Below are 20504 nucleotides of genomic sequence, written 5' to 3' on the forward strand. Positions count from 1 at the left end.
GCCAATGTTGTGTATGTCCGGAACAACAGAACCATACCACACTTCGACGTAACGACTATTAACCCTTTACATGCATTTTAGTACGTTGGCCTCTATGTATCGCCAATCAGAGAAATCAATGGGAAATAGTGATACTGACTCATTATGTGATTCAAAGGCAATTCAGTACTCTATAGTCTATTATTCTATTCAATCAAAATGCATATCGATATTACTAGCAAGGTTCCAGTTTCTTTGCATTAAAATCTATTCATTTACTTATAATTGCTTGTAAATAATGCGTAGTTGACAAAAAAATTGCGAAAAAAAATAGAATCATGGTAAATTTACTAAAATAATAAGCCCTTAAATAATTTTGGCTATTGTCTACCTTAGCGTTCAAAAAAACCATTCAATTCAATACATCTGCTTATAGAATCTAGTAAAACATAGCTTTTATCTCAATTGACATGGGTCAAATTCTATAATTTTCTGCCATCGGACTTAAATAATAGGTGCTAACAGACTGAGCTTTGAAAAGGTCGACACGCAATCTGCATCATTAGAAAGACACACTCTACTATCAAGTGTCAATTTTATATGAATAACAGGAATAATAAGACCAAACTACGATGGGACAACATTAACATTAGACTTGATCAAGTGTCCTCTTATTTTCGATGTGATCAAATTTTTTCTCACAAGCAAGCAAACGTATGTACTTATGTAGATCGACTCCAACCTTTTCAAGCTATTGAAATATATTGTTTAAAGCTTGAATCAACCTCTCGACCATTCAATCGCTAGGTAACGATAGGTATTTCATATGACGACCTTTTAGAAAAGGCGTCTATGACAAAAGATCAACCGTTACATTATTGTAGATATACATACATGTTACAATCCAAGTGTACATTTCATACACAAACTAATCTGGCCACTCAAAAGAACAAATTGACAAACAAACTAGTTTGTTCATGTACAAACTACTAGGCATAAGTTTAAGTATTCTCAATTATTTTTCCATCCTCTATGTACATATGTACATATGCTTACCTTGGGATGGAATATTTAAAAAACTAGCGGAAACGGGAATTGTAGCAACGTTGTAATGTGGTTTCCTTTTTTAATACATCTCGAAGGTTTTGACAGCTTAAAAGTTTTAAACTTAAAAGTTTCATGTGACACCTGGTGGGTTTATTTGAAGATTGATTTTGACGTAAACTAAAACCAATAGTAGTGTATGAACAAACTAGCATGTTCATGAACGATCATTTGAGACAATAACATATACATAAAAAGGTACCACTGTAGTAAATGCATGATCTGACGAATATCCCCGGTATGAAAATAGTTCAAATAAACCGATTGCATTAGGAAAAGCGACAAAAGACAACTCTCCAGAATTGTACAGACAATCGAAGAATGTCGTTAGAGACGCATTTGGAGGTTTTGTGCGTCGTTAATCGAGTTGAGAATGAGATGTCAGTCCTGGAGTACGCGGCACGCAAATAGCTTCCGTAAACACACAAACAAATACTAAAGTAGGTAGGTATATAGAGCCCTTCGTATTTCGGTTTGCGGGGTGATTAACCCTTGTACAATGACACGCATATGTTATCGCGTTGTTTACGCAACGTCGATCGTCGACTTGCACATTAGAGGGGGTGTCGCATATGACTCGTTGCAAATAAGATATTTAAAAAAATAAAACGACAATAATGAGATAACTCTTGTAAGTTAGCGCAGGGTTAACAGATGCAGTACGTATCGCGAATTTGCACACAAAGTGCACATTCGCGGTTATTGAGTATACGAAGCACGCACTTACGCACACTACTCGGCTGTCTGAGTTCTTCTGTGCAGCGGATCTCAATCTTTCGGATTGATGATTAATCAAATTAAGCACTACACTATATGCGACCGAATCTTGTACCGAATGATAGATATTGCTGTTGGAGACGTGAGGTAAACTGCAGTCACTGCTATTGTCATTGTTTCCGAAAACAAATGAGTTCTGCGAGAAGTGAGGAAATTACTTTTTGTGATGAAATTGTGCAATATGCTGAATTGGTGCGATCTCCTTCTGTATTGAAGTATAAATGTTTTGTGTTCTAGTTTTCGATTACATACATACATACAATGCATAATTTTTCAAGAAGAATATTGCTGATTGCTTTTTGAACTTCTTTCCCATTGTCTTTTACGGCACCCCGACAATGGAGCGCCGACATACCCGCGCAGGACAAAAGTAAATTCCTATGTATTATATTTCATACCCAAAAAATTAAAACATTAATTAGAAATTGGTAACACGTGGGCGCAACAACAATAAAAAGGTTTTTGCAAGAGCCTAATTGGGTTTCCAATTTTTACAAAATTATAAACTAATAAGATAAATTTTAATGAATGCCATTAAAACAAATTGATTACTCTAAAGCTGAAAATATAGGTACTTTATTTTAAATTTTCACCAACAACCTCAGTCGGACTTCTTTTTATTTAATTTTGCGCGGTATTATCAGGTCGCTGTCTTTTACACTAACATTGTACTAAGATAATATTATAAATACTAACAAGAATGATCAATTATCAATAAATAAATCAGTTGCTATTAAAATAAACTTGAGATGCAAATTTAAAAATTTGAAAATCGAGTCGAAAAGGACTTTTATAATGAAATTTAAAACAAAAACGCCGAAAATTAATTGAAATAATATGTAATAGATTGTATTCAAAACGCAGACATTATCGTTTATAAAGATAATTTTTCCAGTTTATTTGGTATAGAAAGTAATTCAATAAATAACAAACATGACACAAGTTGTAAAATTGCCCTATTATTAATTTTTTGTTTACGAAAAAAGGATACGGTCTAACAATACAAATTAAAAAGAACATCAAATATACGGTTAAAGGATAATGATGAAATTATATTTCTTTGTTATTATATTTAGTATGTATACTAGAAAGAAAATGGAACACAAATTGGGAGGAGATGAACATTAGTCAAATGTAAACCAATTATGCTGAAAAAGATTTAACATTTTTCGTACCTGATGTAAAACTTATTATACATAAAATCCTAATATTAGGAATCATAAATCGCATAATAGATTTTAAGTGCATGGAAAATGTATTTTAAACAACTTTTTAACTAGTAGTCTTTAATTTTCGTAATATATTTGAAGCCGTACTTAAATAATTCCAATCGATGTCACAGATATGAAGTTGCAAAACCGTGAGTGAAAAGCTTATTATATCTTCAACGCTTCCATGCGAATTAAATACAATGACAATATGTATGTAAAATTTTACATACACACACACAATGTGCAACATTCGTGCGGTAAGCTTACGCGAGTGCCAATTTAATTTGCAATAATAATAAGGCACCCGGCCCGCAGTTGCAGAAACCGTCGAATTCGCGAGCGCAACCGCACATTTTCTGACAGCTATAAATTGAAAGTGTGATGCGTCATCTCGCGATTTTGCTCGCTTCCAGGTCAGCAATATTCAAACTCGCATATGCGAAAATATCACAGAATAAATAAAATAGTGGGCAAACAATTCGATTCCACGATATGTCGCTTGACACAGTATATTACCAAATCAGTGACACATATCAAAAGCGACAGCTGTCTTGCCAAAATTCGATATGCACCATCGCACGTCATATCTACCCTTAATTTGTATCTAAATAAACAGATACGACTCGGATCACGCCTTGGGTGTGTTAATTCGAACTAATAATTAAATTTCCCGTGGAAGCTGTAACTTTTAGCAGCCAGAAGCGAAACGTTGGAAAGTTTGGCAGCCGCTGGAGCAGGAAGCCAACGCAGAGATACGATCTATCTATTAATTTAAACATTTTTTTGCAACCGTACGTAAGGTTGAGGCGAGTAGAGTGCGCACGACGCGAAATTGAGTAATGGGCGAATGCCTAATAATCCATTTCGCGACATTACAATATTACAACCGTCTATTATGACTCGAGTTAAAACGTCATAAATGATGCGAGTTGGCGAATTTCATATACATGCGTTTAAATTTGATAGCATCCGTTGTCTGTGTGAAATTGATATCAAAACATACATATACGCGTGCGTGCTTATTTATTGAAAGATTATATTGGATATAAAAATAAACGTGTGCAACGAACGTTTTGTTATCAAAATATCATGTTGAGTAGACACGCATTATTAAGCCTATCATAAGTCCGGATTGCAACGATACAAATTTAAGGTATGTAATTCGCGATATTCAATTAAATCGCGATATTCGATTAAAATGAGCACTGAACAAACGTCACTCAACTAGTAGTGTCATCTAATTTAAGTAACGACGGGGTTTCAAACATAATTACTGCCACTTCCGGTTCACCAAATTTTATTTATTAAATTTAGATTTCTAGATATGAAATTTCAATTCAATACACTGAAAGGTTTCTGATAAAAACATAAAAAACCTTGATTCTGTAGAGTAAAAGTACTACTTCCAGTTGAGGTAAAAATATTTTAAAAATTAAGATGTATGAAATTTATCATTTCTATTACATGTAAAAAAGTTCAGTGAGATCCATTGAGCGATTTAGGAGATAAATGAATTCAAAAACTTAAAAAAAGGACAACTATAAGAGGAGGTAATACTTCAGGTCATCTGAAAAATTTGAAAAAAAATTACGTCTATTTCAGTTTTAGTTCGATGGGATTAACGATGTTCAAAAAACTACAAAATACACAAACATGTTTTTTTCTAGACTATGAAAACGTGATGAGTGATCGATTCTAAGTTCGAATCAGTCAAAATCTCACAAATACATCTGATGTTACTAAGTACACACGTACGTAGATATGTAAAATAAAAATCTTTCAATACATACATTACATATTCCTAGCAACCTGATTTTTACGAAAGATGCTCGATATGTCTCTCATTCAATCCATTTAATTATGAATATATCTATGGCTATTAAGGCTGTATAGAAATGGCTACAACATAAGTTGTTTCGGAGGTAATAAATGAACAAAGGAACATTCAAGATCCTGTCCCTCATTAAGGTTCAAAAATATGTTACTATTGAACCGATAATATGAAATATAATACGCTCAAGTTCGTGTTTAATGATAATAAAGTTCAACAAGTCATGATCTAATGGAGAATTGGAAATGAAAACGAAGTCGAAGGTCACACACCTGGTGGTTGCAACTTGTGAGTGAACATAATAATGCACACTAACACGATGACTAAGATCACTTGTTATCAAAAACACACTTATGGTAACAACGAGTGTCACACGTTGTATACTCGATCGAATACGAAGAGTTTACACCCGTTCTGACAACTGAAGGTCAATTCAATCAATTGGTGAATCATAGCGCAAACGCAATTACGCAAAAGTAAATTGATGCTGGAAAAAAAACCACACAAGAGACATCGACGAGCCTAATGTAGGAAACCCACGCTGCAAATAATTGCAATTGCATTTCGTTTTCATTGTATGTATACAACACATAGTTGGAGTTTGCGTATGATTAACGGCATTCGGTGTAGAAAGAGAAGTCGCTGGTCGTGTTGCCGGTTGCTTACTACGGTTGTTGCACTACGGTTGGTCAGTTGTTGTGTTCCCCTCGTGTTGTACAAGAAATGGTAAAATGAATGGACGGTTACGCAAAAGATTACGCTCGCGATCTAAATCTAAAGCGTACCCGTGCAATCGTTACCGTTTGCGTAACCCTCAACACACATTGTGCATATCAGCCGATGATTAAACAGTGCAATCTCCCGTTCGGGAATGTATCTCATGAGTGTATCGGGCCAAGTGAAAAACGCAATAGAATGTGGACGTGGAGTTCGAAAACAGGAACTAAATACATATGTGACAAGTTATTTGGATACGAAACAAAATAAAACAATTTTCGCAGAGGCCAACCTTTTTTTTTGACATTTTAAAAGTGGAAAATTATAAGTGAAATTAGTTATGCACGTACATATGCATATCCACCGAACTATTTATTTAAACAAAACATTTATTTAAATAATTAAAAAAAAAATATAAGTACTTATTCCGTTCTTATGCATGTATGCAGGTACGATTAATTATTATTTAAAAATACATAGATCTGGTGCAAAATATGTAGTTGATAGTTTCATGGTTCTAGCCTTGGCCCAGCGATATTCTTGATATATATCTTGATGTTCTTGTATATATGTATGTACATACATACATATGTATGTATTTTACTCCAGGTCAATTGTTTCTTATCAGAATTTTCCAATTTATCTACATAATTTCAATGTTGAAACGGTTCCTCACCGAATTAGCCTCTTTCTAACGGTTCCTCTCTTTATCACATATAGTACATATAGTAAATATGTATGTATAACTTTGGCCATAGGTCTCGCTTTGGGGATACTTGTAATGGCACCATGGTAAGTATTATATATAAAAAATATTATATAATAAAATATATAAAAAGTATTATATAATAAAAATATTAATCAAATTCATCGCATTTTAAAAATCCAGCAGTATGAAACTCGGTGGTTGCGTTAATGCTAGCCAACGAGAGGTTCCCGGGTTCAAGCCCTGGGTTGACCTCGATTGAAAATAATTTATTTGGAAGTATTTCTGTAGTGCTGATGGTCGTTTCCTATCTGAATTTTCCAATTTATCTGATACTATTTCACCACTATTTGAATATGATTTCAAATTTATATGTATGTATGTAGAAGTTTAATACCACATGTGTCGCTCAGGGGTAGCCGGTAATAGCATTAAATCTATATAAAACTGATGTATGCAAAATGTTCTTTAATTCTGTAATTATATTTTCAGAATTAGATTTCAATAAAAAATAGCCTAAATTAAAAAAAATATTGACTATCCCTGATTGGTTATGACTAATTGCACGCTTGCATAACCCGTTACCGGTCACTACTTGTCTAGCGAACCTTCGTTTTATTTTTAATTTTTTGCATTTTATTTAATGCACAAAAGCGAACGTTCGAAATGCGATTCGCATCGCGCGATAACGATAATAAAATTCAATTAACAAAAGCGAAAATTAAAACGTTCGATCGAACGCAAACACAAAGCGAACCATTTAGAAATTATGGCAAAGTATGGGTGGTAGATATAATAATGCAAGCATAATAATATGCGTGCACTCGTAAAATTTGCATCAAAGCGCAGAGGTTGCATTTGTTTGCAGCAGCCAGCAGTGGCGGAGATCGCCGGGAAGCTTGACGCAACATTAAGTTTGTAAAATATGAGAAAGCTTACTGTCCAATGGTGCAGTTTATCTCTCCGACGAAAATTATCGTTGTGTAGATTTACAATTTCGCACATCATACATATGTAAGACCATACACAATAATACGAATTTAAATACAATATCGATCAATTACCGGTGAATGTGCACAAAATAAGCGATGCACGTCTCCGAAATAGACTATTTATTATAAAGCGTGAATCAAACCTGAGGCGAAAAGATAATAAATAAAAAATGGTTTCAAACAACGGAGAATTGTAGGAAATGGGAGTCGATTTATAAATGTGCAAGAAGACCGGTTCTAAAATAGGTACAACACAGCATGACGTACGAGATGACGTCCGTTTACGTATTGAACGTAAATGCTACGAGCTGTATAAACTACGTATGTACGTGTAAAATTCTATTTATTTTATCAAATTTGTCCGCTTACATATCTGAAGACAAACACGTCAATTCGTCGCACTCACATGCATTTTTGCATCACGTACCTGCATAATATGTGTAATTATGTGTTTCAAAAGAATTCACAAACAAAAAGAAGATTTAGAACACACCTTAGTTCAGAGAATTTAAGATTTATTATTTTGTAATACATTATCAAAAAAAAGCTTGATTAAAATAATGCATGTTAAAAATAATACTAAATTCTAACAATATGGATGCCAAAGGCTGCCAAGAGTCAAAAAGTTTGAGAGCCTCTGTACTGACTACGTTCGTGTAAGTGGATGAAATGTAAGAGAAAAGAGCAGCATTAAAAAGTCATTATGAAGCATTATCAATGACTGATGTTAGGTCAAGATATGTACATATGTACAATGGTAGCAATAGTAAAAGCGTTGGCTAATCAAGTGAACGGTTGGACTATTTCAACTAAGCATCCTGTTAACACTGTCTATGTTTTTATACTTAGCGAAAAATCACATTGAAACAACAATTCAAACTGGAATCAAATAAGAATATGTGGGAAACGGTACGATGTATTATGATTAGATCATAAAAAAAGTTTCGATTGAAACAGGATTGAACGGGTCAATTAAGTTGACCTTTCAGCGTCAATCGTGAAATCGATTCAAAACATAACCACACACAATGTGTATACGAGTTAAAAATAACCAAGTTTGTGTATTGTGGAATATCGCTGATGCGTTCAACAATTTATTGCTTTTATTTCCTGGCTGTGATATCATTCGGACAAGAGTGGAGCTTTTAGCCCCAGCGCTTGTAAAACATATCACAAACAAAGAATCAGAATTTTCGGAGTGGAGGTTTATGGGTTAATAACACAAATGGGGAGGTGGATGGGGGCACGGCAATGAAGCTGAGCTTTTGATCGGTACTCTTTGCAAACACCGTTATCCACTGGTTTCGCAACTTTCCGTGCACTCGCGACCACATATATGTACATACATGTGCTCATGCACAATCGAACTTTTTTATATTATAATATATGTAAGATAATTTTTAATTATGTAATAATATAATTTGTATTCCGTGAACTGGATAATCGAGCGCAACGGAAAAGGTTTTCGAAGTTTTTTTTATTATTATTTTTATTTATACGTAAGATTTCATTTAGGAGGTGAAATAAATCAAGTTTTTTCTTATTGGTTGGGTGAACATCAACCTGCGTATACCTGGATCTTCTTGGCAAGGGGCCGACAGCATCCTCAGGCTTGAGAGTGTGGGTTGTTATAATGACTAGTCAAGTTAGTGAGTCATGGCCGTCAGAAAAGCACGGAAACTGCGTCGAACACAATATCTACTTCAAATTAGCTGACTTCAACATAATATATCATATTATTATGAATAATTTTCAATTACTGAAAACGTACGAATACAATATACATTTTTTTCTTACTTTAGAAAAAAACGTAAAATTTTAAATACATAGTCATATTTTTTTTCTGTTTGTCTGTTTTTATTTTTTGTAAATTATCGATCCGAATATTGATCGCTTGCAATGTTTAAAATAAGTGTCGTCATCGAGAAATAGACGAACGATTAGTAAAGAATATTGGTGTAATGCTGGCAACTAAATAAACTGGAGATGGATTGAAGTCTTGAAAATTCAATAATGATTAATAAATATTGAATTTTTATTTTTATATATTTAAATAAAAATTGAAACTGTATGGATAAACATCATGTCGGCGAAGATCTTCAATTGTGGATTCAATTCCGTTGACTGTTTCTATGGAGATTTAGATATGTGAATCATAAATGGAATGAAACTTTGCGTATCTAAATAGGAAGTAAAGGTTGTTTCCAAAAGGCCTAGTCCGATTGTATGCACAAACTTTCATAAGGCTATAAATAACGATGGTAAAGTGCTCGATAAGATTACATACATAGTAAATTTACGAATTTGTCAAATGTCAAAAGATACTGGTATTCAACTAGTTGGTATCTACTAGGGTTGGCGCCGGTAGCCGGAAATGCACAAAAAGTGCATCGGTTGACAACAATCGCACGACAGAATTTTACGTGTCTCCGTTGTCGGTAGTACAAGGTGACAACAAACACAAACGGCGATAGATGGGGTACGGGCATAGTGGTGTTCATTCACCTTGGCCCTTTTGTTGTGCCGATAATAATAACAGGCGATCCTGTCAGGATCATTCAGCTTGCAACGGTGCAGGGCGTGTCCTGGCCATGTGCGTAGGAACGGAACACAAACGAGATTTTCATTCGTTTGAATTATTTATGCGTTTACGACAGGTAAATGTATACGCGCGCTCTCGGCGATCCCGCTACTCAACGTAATTTTAAATTGAAACTTGGATAAATATAAATTAAATTCAGAAAAAAATTGCGAGGAGTAGGCGTACGCCACTGGCACAGGTTAGTGGACCAATCGTGAGTCTGGTTTACACGTGCAACTTATACACGAAGCGTCCAAATAAACGTAGTTCTTTTTATTCAACAGGTTGTTTTTATGTTGAAGAAAGGCCTGACTTTACAAACATTGAATACGCTCGTCTTGTTCTAATGCTCTCAAAAAAGGATTTCGTTTATTTCACCTGTCCCAACGGGATGGGGCTATTGTGTTATAGATTTTGTGTGTGGAGATGGTTTTTGTAAAGGCTCGTTAACGCCGCAAGATGTATGTAAAGCACGTTGTATCCCCATTGTAAGAACAATGTTACAATAAAAATACAAATAAATCAATGTAATTTCTATCACTACTATCCATTTGTGAGAGGTTGGGTTATTATCGCAGATAGTTTACAGGTACGCTTTTGTTTCCCACGAGGATACAAAAACAGACATTCTTGGAAAGGGCCGACGAAAAGTAAAATGAGAATTTAGCATTTTGTCACATTTCATAGATAAAACCCGAGATTCTAGACGAAGTTCCGAGAAACGAACCGGATTATGCCGACCGTAGCGAACAAACGCTCGAAAATTCACATCGCATATTTGGAATTCCTCAGTGCGAAAAAAATATATATTTCGAAGTTGAGCATATTTTGAACACACAATTTACAACACAAATAGGCCGGATATGAAGACGAGTCCTGAGAGCACTTTTTCAACTGTAAAATTCGGCCATAATTGGCATTTTGGGGGGCGTTTACCGAATTTTTTCCAACTCGTCTCAAAAATTTACTGTTAAATATGTAAAAAAAAAGTAAAATGTTTGAAATATTTTCCAAGACAAGTGTTCGTGTCTACTGGTGTTGATTATTGTCGTATGCAGTCTACAGTGAACTATTTATTGTATTACTTTGTGTTTTGATTATGAAATATTCAGTCGCCCATTATTAGATTTCTTTTCTACATACATATACATACTATGTAGCATTATACAAAAGTTGATCTTTCAAAACTCAAATTACAACGTCAAATATATTAAATATTTACCATGTAGTGAAGTTTTCTAAGGAAAAGGTTTTTTCCCAATGGTTTCCTATTGGATTTTGTAGGGGAAAAAAGCATTGATTTTTGTTGGAAAAAATTCGTATGGAACCGTCTTGAAAATTCAATTAAAAATTAACAAATTCTAACAAGAAACGTCTCATCTAAATGTTAAAATGTACTTTTCACCAAGGATCCCCACGATTAGTATTACGATTGTGAATATAAAAAAAAATTATGATGATTCTACATATATTTTAAAATGAAAAATAACACATTCTATTAGATGTAAATGTCTTCCATGGGAAATTTAAAATTCTTTTGGAAGAAGTTGAGACATATCTATCACAAATATTTGCTGGTTCACAATGAAGGAAGTTGAGCAAAGGATATGTATTTGTTAGGTTTCGAGAGTTATTAACTGAAATAAGAACATTTTTAATTGAGAGAAAGGATAATAGTGCAACCTATTTTCAAAACAAGGAATGGCTATTGAAAGAAGAAATATTGGATCAATTTAACAAGAAGTTTACTGACATTTGCAGTTTCTTAATGACCTTTAAATATGAATGAAAATAGCGTCCAAAATCTAGCGAAAACCATCGCAACGATTTTTCTAATGGATATGGGTTTCCAACGATTTTTCCAATTTTGAATCATAGTTCATTGAATTTCAAAATGACGTCAAGATGACACAATTGAAATCTTTTTTAATACATATGAAACGTATTTCATCCAGAAAAATACTGACATTTAAAAGACGTTTATGATATGTATTTATAAAAAAAATTCAAAAATATTAAAATTATTTTTGAATTTTTCAAAATATCCAACGATATTTTTTTTGCCTTTTAAAAACAATATTTTAACTTACAAATACTAAGAAAGCAAAAAACAAAAAAAGTCACCACCCGTACCCTTGCATTAAGCCTAATTATTATATGTACCATTGAAGTATTAAATAATAAATAATTGGTCATAACTACATATTATGTACATACATACACAATAGCACAAGTAATATAAAATTTTAAATACATATGTACATAGATATTATATAACACGCAAAGTAAAGCAAAAATACCTAATAAACACAAATAGACCGCATATGACCATAATCAAGTACATAATAATAAACAACAACAGAAAATTACATACTTTCGTAATGATCGATTTAGCGGTGACCGCGTTTTATCAACGAGACGACCCGCACAAGTGATCGAAGGGAGACAAATTAAGGGGTCGCACGTTAGCTTAAATTAGTGGTGGTTAGCGTGTTATGGGAAATTCCGGTGATCGGCACAGAACGGGTTGAAAGCGACGGTGATGAGGGTACTACGGACGTGACTACCGGGTGGGTGCCCCCTGCCCTCCCCCTTTCCATACACATCTGCAGGTAAATAAGTGTCAACACGCGGACGCACCTGCACAATAGAACGACCAGGGTTGCCACCTATCAATTAAATAAATACTTTCTGGAAAAAAACACTCGAGGATATTATTTAAATTTATATATTATTGTAAACTTCGAACGCGGCAACCCTATCCGGAAACTGACCGGCAGATCCAATACGCGTTTTACTCGACACCCGATTAACGAGGGCACTCGACCCGCATTCGATGCACTTCAACTTATTGTGTTTTGTATATCGTTTGCAAATTGAGAACCTGATATCCACCGCAAAAATACAGTAGCCGTCAGTCGTCTGATAGAGAATCAAATTTCGCATAAGAAAATTAAACTGTACTTCTAAACTTTGCCAATTATTATATACGTGACGTTGGATGTAGGGTAGCAAACTTAGAATTGATAGATAAACGTCTTTTGCCAACTATTCGATGGTCGAGCTACAAATGCGAGACTATAAACTTAGTACGGACAATTAAAAGTCGCCGCTAGGTGATTCTTTTAAACTTATTGAGTTGAAGGTTAAACTTGTTATAAATACTTAAGCAGGAATAGACGGTTTCTTCACATGCCACTGTTATTTTATTACCTCACTATTAATTAACTTTTGTTTGAAAATATATGATCTAGGAAAAAAATAATTGACCCTCCACTTTTGTATTCCTTTTAAGTCAACCAATAGAACACTAAGAGGTGTAGCAAACACTATGTACTTATGTAGCACTTGTAATACGGTTGTTGATTGCTAGAAGAGAATATAATTTTTCATACAGACTGAAAGTCCAGTGGGACGGAGGTTTACATACGTATATGTAGGATAAAATTCACCGCAAGTTCGTGAATCTTATGAATCGTTTTTGATACATACTGATCGCCGAATTTTATGTGTTGCCGTGCAATGATCCAGAATATATAAAATTTTTTGGTATATATCTCCCATTTTTGAGCATATCAAATGCTTCCGGGCATCTGAATTTTCAATAGCGTGAATCAAATTTAAGTATTTTTTAGAATTAGTTCGATAACTATACAACACTGAAGAGCGACGAAGAGTTCGTGCGAAATACACTTTGAGAAACTCTGGACTGTAAGGTAGTAATAGGTGTGTTTTATTGTCGTTTGCTTCGGATACGAACTGCGCGGTCAGTCCCCGCGGCGGTCACAAAGCAAACCAGTTCTTGCTCCGTCTCTGGGCAGGTAAGCTGCTGCTGTAGCCGTGTACCAACGAAACAGATTCACCTGTGGTTTTTTTTACAACAACCACTACGCAGAGTCAGCTCGTTGCGTAACAAAACGAAGTCGAAGACGATTGCAATTAAACATCGATGCCATTTCAAATCATAGAAATTTTATTGCGAACTTGGCAAAGTCAGATTGCTTGCTATCTTTAGACATAACTAACTCCGAATACAGTAGATTTTATGAAAACCTTAAGACGTACCAGTTTCTAATTAATCAGTTGGTAATCGAGCATGAGATTGGTGTGCAGCCGGACAACAGTTAGCGTCGAGGAACCGGTCCAAAGCCGGTACGGCACTGGTGACAGCATCCTACTGACACTGTCCTATCAGACCAGCGCTTTTGTCTTTGACAAAAAACGAGCGGCGGCAAACAGAAAAGCGAATAATTTAACGTCGCTATGGCCGTAGACTCTGGCACATGAAGATCTCTATCGCGAGAGTGGAGTCAGGTGGACGAGAGCGGGCACATACGTCCTATCGGTACGCGATCGACCGAAGATAAATGACGACTATGCGCGAAGGAAATGTTGGCATTGTTCGAATAACCAGCCAGCGGACAAGCATTCGGCGCTGGGAGATAAGTCGAAAAGATTGTGGGCTACGGGAAATTCGGTACTACGTATTTTACATTCGGAGATGTTCGACCTGGTCTTTGGGTCGTGAGACCCAATATTTTGTACACACGCGTTTACTTCTCTCAACCCACGCACAGGTTTCACTCTTTATTGGGACGCTGAAAACGAAATCTCGACACAATACAATACAAAGCCATACAAGTAGGTATATAATACGAAGTACAGACACCAGGTCGATTTTGAGCAATCCCTGTAGGTGTGTTAAGAGGTTTCTTATAGACATGAAACATACACAAACAGGAAGAAACATTGTGTCGACACAAGAAAGACGCAAGTAGCTAAGATAGATTTTTGATGGATCCAATTCGTATTTAGAACTTTAATACCCATCCAAATTTTGTGTCAACAACAATATATACTCAAATAGAAAATCGATTTCGATTGATCAGCGAATGTCTACTCTAACTCAATCAATGCAAAACAAAATCTTAGCGAATTGATTAATCCATTTTTGGACCCTATGAGTAGTGATAAAAGTATGACTGTAGGATGTTTTGAAAGATTGAAAATTTCTGTGACCGCCTACAAAGCATTGAAAGTTCAAGTCGACTAATCATCTTGGAAAACACCACTCAACATATGTAACGCAAGCATGTACAATACAATGAAGCATACACTATGTAATGATTGATGGACTTTATTTTTAAGACAAGATTCTGTTGTTTGAATAAAAAAATATGGTGCATAAGTACATACATACATTGTTTACAAAAACCTAATGCCATAATAAACATAAGGAAGATATGGGGCATACAATTGAGCACTTGCTCGAACGCTTTGCCACATGTCGATTGTTTCTCGGGCAAACAAGCAGGACTTTCTTCAGCAATAATTCACTCGAAGAAAGACAGACGTGTTTGCGTTTGAAGAACAACAATCTGCGAAGCGACACAACGTGTGCCGCGGCAATTAATTACGCGGAGCAAGCAGGTCGTTCCGAGAAAAACCGAGGTAGGTACATAGGCACACACCACAACCGCTCAACTGAGTAAACCGAGAACAACGGCCACTTATTAGATAATAGTCGAAGCACTCGAGCCGAGCTCCACGAGAAGAAGAAGCCTATCGTGTGGAAGTTAAGTGGTAGGCGGCTCCTCTGTAGTGGCACGCGAACGGCGTCAATCCGCTCATCATCTCTCCATAGCTGCACAGATTTCTGTTCCGCAGTCGTCGCTTTGCAGCAGTTGACGTCGACACAGTCTGGGTCAAGTGATCGCTTCATTTGCGAAAGTGTATTGCATGATTGCCGTTTCAATTAAGAGTTGCACACGAAAATCAACGCTCAATTTATTATGGTATTGCAAGCAGGAAATCGGTACTGGCAAACATGATGCATTTTTCAGGGCATTAGTACACTTTATTGATTCAATAAAAATGAATGAAGCACTCGACAAGGATCCAATTGTTTCCAGGGAATTGCTGCAAACAGCTATATAAAACATTTCTCATTGAAAATGAATAGTTTTTGGAAGTTCGCGGGTATTCAAAGAGGGAAAGAGCCGCATGCGGTTCGCGTATCAAAGTTGGAGCTTATGCTCCAACGAAATATAACACTTACATAGATGCCAAAACGATCTAATATAGGTATACAAGTACAAAGATTAAATCGCTGAAACTTTTTGCGATGAAAGACAGTCGGTGTTTTCGATCTACGAAACGGGTCCGAAAAATCCGAGAAAATTGTGATTTTTCGCCGACTGCAAAACTTCAGTGTAAGAAAAAAATGGAAAAAAGGAAGATCAACGACGATTTAGTTCATTGGAGCGTTGTATCGCAAAGAGCGGGTGAAACGCCAATTAGAAAATATTTAACGATGCACACGATTGCAATATGCAAGGCGTGCACAACGTTATTCCGAAAGATCCATTGTAGAAACCCTCGATTTACAATACTAGAATTGTAATATGTATGTATGTATGTAGAATAAAATCAGCGAAGAAAAAAATCGTATTTTTATTACGCGTGTAACGAGGGCTTTGTTTTCAGCGACACTCGCTATCAAAATTATTCACACCGTATAATTAGCGGTCTGAGTGTAGGAAAACATTTACATTGTATGGTACATATGACGCGTAATGAGCCAGATGTGACTTGAAATATAAGCAAGCAAAAAGTACCGCAGTTAAATTACTACAACCGATAAGCAAACAAAAAGAATACCACACACATTCTACATTTGTATTACAATACACATTATATTCGGACAAAGGGTAGAATTGAGCCGTTATATTTGAAAGTGGCGGAAGTCCAATTTTCAGTTCAAAAACACTATTCCTGTTTGACTAAATTCACAAATTGTTATCACTTTTTTTAATTCAATATGATCAGATTCTCAGAAAAGCAGAATAAACGTATTACAGGCCACCAGTATTTTTAAATATTATTAAATGCAAAACATTATATTTAATGTTTCGCGAAATATTTCTCGAAATGAAGAAGAGTGGACTTATGCCACTTTCAAATAAAACTGCTCAATCAATTGAAAAAAGTATACAACCTCGGTTACAAAAGTTGGGTAAGAAATATAATTTAATATAAAGATAATTACGATGAGTTAGTAAAACCTTAAAAATAGAGCGGAACCGTAGAGATTTGTATCGGATGATGAACGCGCTTGCGTCTTTTTTGTTGTTTTTGCTGCGGCATGTTTTCTATACGATAAATAAAAAAATGAAAATATTATAAATTATGAGGAAATAGCGACTAATGATAATGCAAGCGCATTGCATCAATACGACTAAAGGAAAAGTGAGCTGAGTGCAACACGCGGACTCATACGAGCATAATGATCAAAAGCAAAGAAACTTACTTACATGTGTACAAAGATGTTGGTGGAAAACTAAAGCAGAACAAATAAGGCGTCAGAGACATTCTTACATTTAATTAAATAATTCCTAGAAAAGTTTTGTAATTAATGTTCGCTACACAAAACAGTGAATGATTCTAGGAAATCATCTCAATTAGAATTTGCTAAACCAGAATGAATCTATGATGAAACGAGTGCTTTCATTCGACAGATAAACAATTTCAATGTATACAATGTACGCACATAAAATCCAACGTTTCCAAATAATCCAAAATAGACTCTTGACATTAAACGCCGTTCTAATAGAGCACGTCAATCGCAAATTGAGAATTTCGCAACAGCCGCGCATCGATCGATGATGCATTTATCGAGCGAGTGAAGCGTTGCACTTTTCGCAACCTTATCAATTTTCACGAAAACAGTCTACTCATGGGGATGGCACTATGTATAGTTACGATGCATAGCTTCAATCGAATTTACAAATAAAAAGTGTACATATGTATGTATGATCCGAGATAAGCAATGGGAGAGCAAAAAGCGAGGCAACGCACTCATAAAGGTAGCATTCAAAATACTTGCGTTTCATTAGACCATATATGCAGCAAATAATTGGACAATTAATAGCCCAAAAGCGCCATAAGCCAGGGATGGAGGAATGCCACTAAAAAAATGAACCGCTCGGAAAAACATACCCATGGAAATAATTGGGTGGACATACAACGTGCGAACACATATCACATGCGAGCAAGCATCTAGCCTTGACGTTTTCCAGGATTATAGAGAAAAATATAAAAAGATAATTTTAAAAGCCAACTATGTACGTGATATAAAAACTTAACGGAACATTCATTTTGAATTACAGATTTTATTATAAAAATATTTTGAAGACTTATAACCTTGACCGATAAGGTTAATTTAATAAGAACCAACGATACTTGTCTCCATACTAAGAGTAGTTGGATGAGTTCCCTTTTTATTATCATCGTAACAGCGACTTGCCGAGAATATCATTGACTGTTAACGGTAAACGATCGACTGTGGCCGAGGAGGAGTCAGACCCGTTATGTTCGCCAGTACACTCAGTTTCCTCTGGTCAGGCTGATGCTGCTCGTTGAGGATGAAGATGATGATGTTGGTGCTGTCGCAGACATCATCCATCATCAGTGACAAGTCAAATGATACGACCGATTTTCAATATCGAGGAATAAGACAACTACGGTGATTTACCCATAACCATTCAGTGTAAATTTACAGTACTTAGAAAATTCGTAGACTAAAAATATAACATTGCAAAGAAAGTAAAAATAGACACTAAAGAGACATCGAGATTTAAGCAAAATGCCAGACGAGAAAATTCGGAAAAACCGATGATTGTAGATATTGTTTTTCAGAGAAAGTGCTGATGAAAACAATTCCAAGAAAATTCAAATTAGTTAAATATTCGATTCGTATTTGAAAATGGGGATTGCAATGAATTGAAGAGTCGCTTAATATTTCGATATCATTTATTTTACAAAGGAATGTTCTTATATTCAATTCCATGTTTAATATACATACATACACACTCAACTATATCTAACAAAATACTGAATAAAATTATAAACTATATAGGCTCATAAATCTATCGCATAAAGTTCTGCAGGATACGCTTCGCTTACATGTGATATGTATTTAGCTAACCAAATTCCTAGAACACTCCAGGAAACGGTGTATTTAATATTCATAATGATATATTAATAATATATGTAGTGACAAACAAGAGAAACGACGCAATACATTATAAATACATACGGTAAAGAAATTCCGGGAAACTACAAATTCAATTTTCAAACTACCTATACATAACTACATATCTGTTGATTTTTCAATTAATAAAATAAAATATTATGAATATATACATTTATGTATGTATGTATAAATCTACTTCGAAAAATTCTAGTTAACATGAAAAGTAAATTATGTATATTAAAAATGTATAGATAATTTCAGGAAACATTTCAATTTTCAGTCAACATCTCAATTTTTAAAAATTACACATTTATAGAAGGAAGCCTTTAGAAATGAATAAGGAAAATCATAAAAAGGTAATAAAATACGGAGAAATTCTGAATACAACTTAAATTTATAGGACAGATTGACGACATCGTTAATGAACGATAAATAATACGACGGCAGCACCTGGTTCAAAATCGAGCCAATGCACGGGATTGACGTAATTTCCTCCATATAAATTTATCGGATACACGTGCGAGTCAAAACAAGAGAACTGGAGTGAGGCAGAAACGAAAAAAAAATTAGATATTCTATTTAGTCCAGACATAGAGTGGAGATTGGCGCGTTGAGTCACCGACTGGCCTGTGGGATATCTTGAGCACTGATCTTCAGCGAAACGGCAACGCAGCGACCGATGATGCTACTAATGGTTTATCTGCTTTCGCATTATATCGACGCTTTTTTGCGCGTCAACAAATTAAACACTACCGAAAAAAACTCAATCGTATGTTCAAAAGTGAATTTAAAACATATTAAAGGATTTCAGACAATTCGATGCCACTCTTCCATCATATTTACAATGGTATAATCCACATAAATTAGGCAATTGCTTCACAGTGGAGACGAAAAGAATGAGGCGATCTATTCGAAGATTACAAAATTACAAATAACCACTAAAATTGTCCTATGATTAGCCTCTTAACGTTTAACAGAAACACTCATCTGAGAGGTCATACACTCAGTCTACAAAAATATATTTTTTACAAAAAAATTAGCGAATCCTTTTTTATAAATAGACTAGAGGTTTTGTTTTACCCGGTTTCGCTCGGTATTTGTAATATAAACCGATTAAACATGGCTAATCTAATAGTAAACGTTTTATTAAATTTATTTGAATAGATTTATTTTATTTAAATTTATTTGAATAGTTTTATTTTATTTGAATATTCATTTATTTTTTTATTAAATTTAACGTTACGGATTCTTCTACGCAAACCTTACATACAAAGTCTCTTTCTAAATTATGTATATATTAGATTGGTTGATATTTGGAATAGTCTACCAAATGAATAAGTAACTTCTAGAAACCTAAACCTCTTTAAAAATAAACTTGATGATTTTCTAAAAATTAATGGGTTTTTCAGACTTACTTACTTTCAGTTTACTTACTTTTTAGTATATTCTTATTGCATGTATACGTTTTTTTAGTAGCTTTAGTTTTTATATATTTTAAATTTCCGTCTTATTTTTGATTCCCATCTAGTTACTAGTTGTGGTTTATATATTTTTTGCAATTATAATTGACAA

General features: G+C 34.7%; 1 protein-coding gene across 8 annotated transcripts in view; it reads right to left on the minus strand.

The window, feature by feature from the left end:
- The window catches only part of sd (TEA domain transcription factor 1 homolog scalloped), a 103950-nt gene that overhangs the window by 33716 nt on the left and 49730 nt on the right, over positions 1–20504 (minus strand). The window contains exon 1 of one of the 8 annotated variants that reach the window (XM_077437440.1): positions 13964–14083. The exons of 5 other annotated variants lie outside the window; for them this stretch is intronic. The gene's annotated coding sequence lies outside the window, so the exon portion shown is untranslated. Of the gene's footprint in view, positions 1–12272; positions 12466–13963; positions 14084–20504 lie in introns of those variants that run through there. 2 more of the 8 variants (XM_077437437.1, XM_077437438.1) reach the window with 2 other exon arrangements.

This window comes from Arctopsyche grandis, chromosome 9 (assembly GCF_051622035.1).
Source record: "Arctopsyche grandis isolate Sample6627 chromosome 9, ASM5162203v2, whole genome shotgun sequence".
NCBI lineage: Eukaryota > Metazoa > Arthropoda > Insecta > Trichoptera > Hydropsychidae > Arctopsyche > Arctopsyche grandis.